The 6,097-nt window shown below is 35.9% G+C and overlaps 1 long non-coding RNA gene across 1 annotated transcript in view; it reads left to right on the forward strand.

Moving 5' to 3' along the window:
• LOC103517585 overlaps positions 1-5,858 on the forward strand; it is an 11,386-nt gene extending 5,528 nt beyond the window's left edge. Inside the window, exon 2 of the long non-coding RNA XR_541811.3 lies at positions 5,320-5,858. This is a non-coding gene — a long non-coding RNA (uncharacterized LOC103517585). The remainder of the gene's footprint in view (positions 1-5,319) is intronic.
• The last annotated feature ends 239 nt before the right edge of the window (positions 5,859-6,097 follow it).

Below are 6,097 nucleotides of genomic sequence, written 5' to 3' on the forward strand. Positions count from 1 at the left end.
TGTTTACCCTCACACCTAAGCCTCAGATTGGGCTTTCTGTGTATGAATAATCATCCATAATTCCACTGTTAATATTTCGTAATAAACATCAATATCCTTCCTTTCTTTCTTAATACTTTCTTATGATCATCCTCATATTTCGTAACACTCATTCTAACCCTTCTCTAATTTCGTAACACTCCAGTTTGTGTTTTGTCACCTAATCATCGGTTCTCTCTTTGCCGTTTCGTCTCTCGTCGTGTTTACATTTTTCGTTTCGTTTGTGACGAAAATAGATCACACGGAATAAAACACGTGTGTGGGCAGCAGCGAGCAAAGTGTGTGAAGGTCGTTGTGCGAAACGCCGCGCAACGGTGCGCCACAACTATTCATTCTCAGGCAGAGTCATTGAAGAATAGAAATCATAAATGCTGGAGGAGGAGGAGAAGAAGAAGTAGAAGAAAAATGAGTAGTTCAGTGAACTGTAGACCAAGCTTAGATTCGATAGAATTGCATATACAAACCAGATGCAAATTCAAGATGATCTTTTGTCCCACAGGAGGACTTGAAAGAAGCTACCTAAACTACCTAAAGAACAACCTTGAAGGCAAGGGATAAGCTACAAGTGCATTAAATCTGGGAAAATCGCAGAAAAATCCTGAAAACACGTGCATCAAACGCTTGTACGCCATCCCTTTCAGGAATAAGCATGTTGTGTAATAAGATAACAAAATAACAGATATTATTTATTGTGGAGCTTTAGGAGAAAATATCTTTAGAGTACACACTTTAGAATTGGGATGAATCATGGGATAAAGCTAAAAACGAAGAGGGTTTTCAGCCCTACGTTGAAAGTACAATTGGCACCATGATTTGACAAATTTCACTATTAACATACATATGTACTAAGTAAACCACTGTTTTTTTTTCGGATTACACGAATTACATCATAATGACTTCTATTAATATATATCTTGTCAGGTTGTCACGATTTCTTGAATTGAATCCGATATTGGTATTGTTTTCTTGTTTATGTTTGTACAATTTATTGTTTGTGTTGTACTTTGTCTATTTTCTTGTTTACGTCATATGATTGATGTGGTTACGAGGCGTAATTGTAGCAGGATTTGTAATTTTACTGTCCAACTCCTTGTTCTTATGTTGGTAGGTTAAAAGCTAAGTAAGAACCGTAGATTGCTGACTGTAAATTTATGGCTTAGTTTTTGTATGGTGTGTTGTGTAATAAGATAACAAAATAACAGATATTATTTATTGTGGAGCTTTAGGAGAAAATATCTTTAGAGTACATACTTTAGAATTGGGATGAATCTAAAAACGAAGAGGGTTTTCAGCCCTACGTTGAAAGTACAATTGGCACCATGATTTGACAAATTTCACTATTAACATACATATGTACCTATTTGTAAATGTTTACAATATTTAGGCTTTTGTGTAATCTCTTTTCTAAACTGCCATTGATTATAGCGTCGGAATCAACGGTAATATCAAATGGTAGAAAAGAGATCTTCCCAAACTCAATACACAGTCTATGTATACAGAGTAGAGTACAAGGTATACGTGATTATGATGTTTTCACTTTTCAATAGGTTTTCTGCTGTTGATACATAGGTATTCGAGATTCTTAGGTTCTAGAATCTAGAGGTTTACAATTTTCAAAAGGAAATTAATTCGCTAGTGGATGTACTTATGTACAACATAGTTTGTTCCTGTATAGCTGATCCGCCAATACTTCGATTGATCTGGTCCTGATGTTTTTCTTACTGGTTCAGTATAAAGCCTCGTTCTGAGGGGACCCTAAAGGTGTCGACCGGCCGTCGATCGATGTCGACTGAACCGTCCACACTGCCTCGACAACATAAATTCACCTCGTCGTCGATCGACGGCCGGTCGACTATGTGTGGACACAGCTCTAAAACTGTTTCAAATTCAGTTGAACTAGTAGACCAGCTAGAAATTCAGTAATAAAAAGCCAATTAGATTATGCTTCTAGCTACATAGAAATACAAACTACAAACACGTGTTTTTTTTATGTGCGGGCAATCTGGTCCTGATGTTTTTCTTACTGGTTCAGTATAAAGCCTCGTTCTGAGGGAACCCTAAAGCTGTCGACCGGCCGTCGATCGATGTTGACTGAACCGTCCACACTGCCTCGACAACATAGATTCATCTCGTCGTCGATCGACGGCCGCTCGACTATGTGTGGACACAGCTTTAGATCTGTTTCAAAATCAGTTGAACTAGTAGACCAGCTAGAAATTCAGTAATAAAAAGGAAATTAGATTATGCTTCTAGCTACATAGAAATACAAACTAGGTACAAACACGTGTTGTGTTTTTTTTTATGTGCGGGCACTCGTAATTTATTTAATGTTGTAAAAATAATAGTTATTAGCTAATCACATTAATTAATAAGAGGAATTAGCATTTAAATATACCGCGATAATTCTGCACGCGTGAGATTTACGGTTGTTTTGATAAGCGTTCTGTGGTAACTTGGTAGGTGTAAGAACTCGAATGCTACCAAAACAGTAAACCCGCTGTGTTGTAAAACTACATAAAGATAAGGACAAAAAGAAGGCAATATTTTTTTCTGTGATCTCATTTGGATTGGTTTGGCAGTTCTACAAATGAAGGGGTTTTAAAAGAGATCTCCCAAAACCGAAAACAGAGGTCCTCAAATTACAAACCTCAGGAAGAACGTTTTCAAAAGGTTGATTTGACGAATCGGAGATCCTTATATGAATTGGAGATCTTCTTTGCATTTCCCCTTTTAAAATTTCAATAATCACAAATCCGCATGTGAGTATTCTATCGAATTTTCTTGCCTAGAAACTTCGAAAGTAATTTTGTCCTCGGTTACGAAACTACATTCATGTATTCTTAAAATTCTTACTCCAAGTTTACGACTTTCTATTTTCATCCAAGTCATGCCCAAATATTCCTGAGGTAAACTTTTCAATCATGTCATTACACCTGAAACTACATTCTATTCTTAAATTTCTTACAAGTTTACGACTTTCTATTTTCATCCAAGTCATGCCCAAATATTCCTGAGGTAAACTTTTCAATCATGTCATTACACCTCTTCAGGTCTTCAGTTTTTGATTAGCGAAGGTAACGTTTAGAAGTTATAACGAAGGTTCATTTTCATATTGGAGTTGTATCTCCCCAAAAAACGTATGAGATCGAATTTCTTCTTTGAAGAAAGAACATTACCTTTGGTATCTTTTTTGTCATCGATCTTTAGGTTTTCACCATTCAAAGTCATCAAAGATTGACATACTTAATGAGATAATTTGATGATGACTTGTCCATTAAGTCAGAGTTCATTTTCATATTGGAGTTGTATCTCCCCAAAAACGTATGAGATCGAATTTCTTCTTAGAAGAAAGAACATTACCTTTTGGTATCTTTTTTGTCAGATCGATCTTTAGGTTTTCACCATTCAAAGTCATCAAAGATTGACATACTTAATGAGATAATTTGATGATGACTTGTCCATTAAGTCAGGATTAAAGAGGACTTTTGCCTGTGCATTATCATCTACCTCTTCTTGGAAATTCAAAATTATATTTTACGATGTCAAACACGAAACCTTTGCTTCAGTATGTATGTACATTGTATACTGTACCCTGTTCTGTTATTTAATATGATTTACTTGTCATGTGATCCTGTGTAATTTTCTCTCGTGTAATCACATAATTCACATAGATGTGTCATTTACATAAATCAGTCTCTCCTCCTTCCTTCTTTCTTCTTCTTATTCATCTCCTTATTCTTCCTCTACTTCTTCTCCTCCTATTTATTCCTCTTCTTCATATGCTGCCCTTCTTCACCTCCTCCTTCCTTCTTTCTTTCTTCTTCTTATTCATCTCCTTATTCTTCCTCTACTTCTTCTCCTCCTATTTATTCCTCTTCTTCATATGCTGCCCTTCTTCAGGTAGGCAAGTAAGTACCTAAATATTTTCTTCCCAACCAAAATTTGGTACTCTGTATCTAAGTAGGTGTGCCTATGACCTATGGTACTAAAAATTATTTAGGTAACTACTCTGTTTACGTAAGAAGTTACCAAGAATTTACCCCTGAAATTATTTTTTGTTCACAACAAAAAGCTGATCATTTGTTTTAATTTCACACGGAGCTTTTAAAAAATGACAAATTAAAAAAATCGGCGGTGACGATAAAATCGAAAATCTTTTCCACTTTTTCGTGACGTATTTTTTCACTCAGTAAGTAAAATAATAATTAAAATTGGGCACCAAGCAAACACAAAAACACGTAATACCAACACGCGGTGAAATTAGGAGAGAATTTTTCTCCGACGGAAATTTTTTTTCGAAAAACAACGACGGACGTTCGTTGGACGAGTGACAAGACGCTACTAACGAGTTACCTATTCGGCTAATCCTGAGTTCGATTCAAAACTCAACGTGAAAAAAACAACAAACAAAAACATCCAAGGTACCTCCTCTACGAAATTTTAACCTTCGTTTGCACAAGAGATGGAATGGGTTTGTGGAAACTAGGAAAGGAGGATGAGGAGGGAAAGAAGAAGGAGACATGACACAGAAGGAGAGGGGGAAAAGGAGGAGGGGAGGAGGAGGAGGAGGAGGAGAAAGAAGACTCTGAAAGGAGAAATAGAAGGATGAGGAGCAGGAGGAGGAGAAAGAAAAGATCAGAGAGGAGGATGAGAAGGAAGAAAAGGAAAAGCAGAAGGAGGAAAAGGAGTACAAATGGAAGGGAAAAGGAGGATACAAGGAAGTCTCAGACTGTCAGATACACTTCAGTTAGCTTGCATGTATTCAGATTTTAGTTAGCTTGCATATAAGGGTTAATGATTTATAGGAGCAAATTAAATAATAATAAACTACCTTAGACCTATCTTGCATTCTCTATTTCTATGTGATATTTGTAGTATGACTGTCCCATATTATTTGACTTGGACTTGTCTTTACTCATGGTAGGTATGTAGGTATATTCAATTATCTGTAGAGGTCTATAAATACTGTACCCACAGGCTGTACATAGGAGTAGGAGGTAGGAGGGTAAAATATAGGTTGGTAGGTAATAATTAACATAGGTAGGTAACATACCTACTTACCTAACTCAACATCTAAGTAATACATTATTGTACAGACATAAGTAAATAGGTAGATACTTGATAAATACTTAACCATTACTTCAGTAAGTAAGTAAGTAAGTTACTTACTTACTGGAGGAGGAGGAGGAGGAGGAGAAGGAGGAGGAGAAAGAAAAGATCAGAGAGGAGGATGAGAAGGAAGGAAAGGAAAAGCAGAAGTTACTTACTTACTTATACAAGGTATATTCTATTCTACTTTGAAATGTTTGTTAACCTTTGAGTATGTTCAAAGACTAGGCCCGAACGATCTCCGACCCTAAGCATTCTCAAATGCTAATACCACAAGCAAAGTTAAGGTTAGGACTGAATAATCCCTTTACAAGTTTTAAAAAATGTTTAATTTGCCTGAATTAATTTGTGAATTAGAAGGGGGGAATGCCAGATTTTGTAACTGAAAGGGTTAAGTATTTTTAGTAAACATGTTTAACACATACATACCTACCTATAAAAAGCAGGTTCTTTTTTGGGCCTTTAAGCTTTAAGAGGCTTTTTTAAGAGATTTGATAGAGGAAACTTTAACTGCTGAGGTCTTATCGTCCCGAAAGCAAAGAGAGAAGGAAGACAGGATAGAAGAAAGTCGTTCCGAGAACAAACCCTATCTGTTTAGGATATTTTCCGTCAAATTTGCGTAATATTGTGGATAGGTTATTGGGGTCTTGGGACTTTTATAAAATAAATAGTGTTTTTCTAAGTATTTTTTGTATCGCTGTACTTACGTGTATTTTGTCTATTTGAAAATAAACAAAGGAAAAAAATCTATATAGATAGTTCTAGCCGTTTCCAGAACAAAACTTAACTGTTAATGATAGTTTCCACTCTCCAGTTGTTCCGAGAACAAACCTTATCTGTTTAGGATATTTTCCGTCAAATTTGCGTAATATTGTAATGTAAATGCAATTTCTTTGTGTTATTATGTCACAACTTTGGTGCTCACTGCAGCATTGTAGGATTTTTCCCA

Source organism: Diaphorina citri, unplaced genomic scaffold, assembly GCF_000475195.1.
Source record: "Diaphorina citri unplaced genomic scaffold, Diaci psyllid genome assembly version 1.1 scaffold1899, whole genome shotgun sequence".
Taxonomy (NCBI): domain Eukaryota; kingdom Metazoa; phylum Arthropoda; class Insecta; order Hemiptera; family Psyllidae; genus Diaphorina; species Diaphorina citri.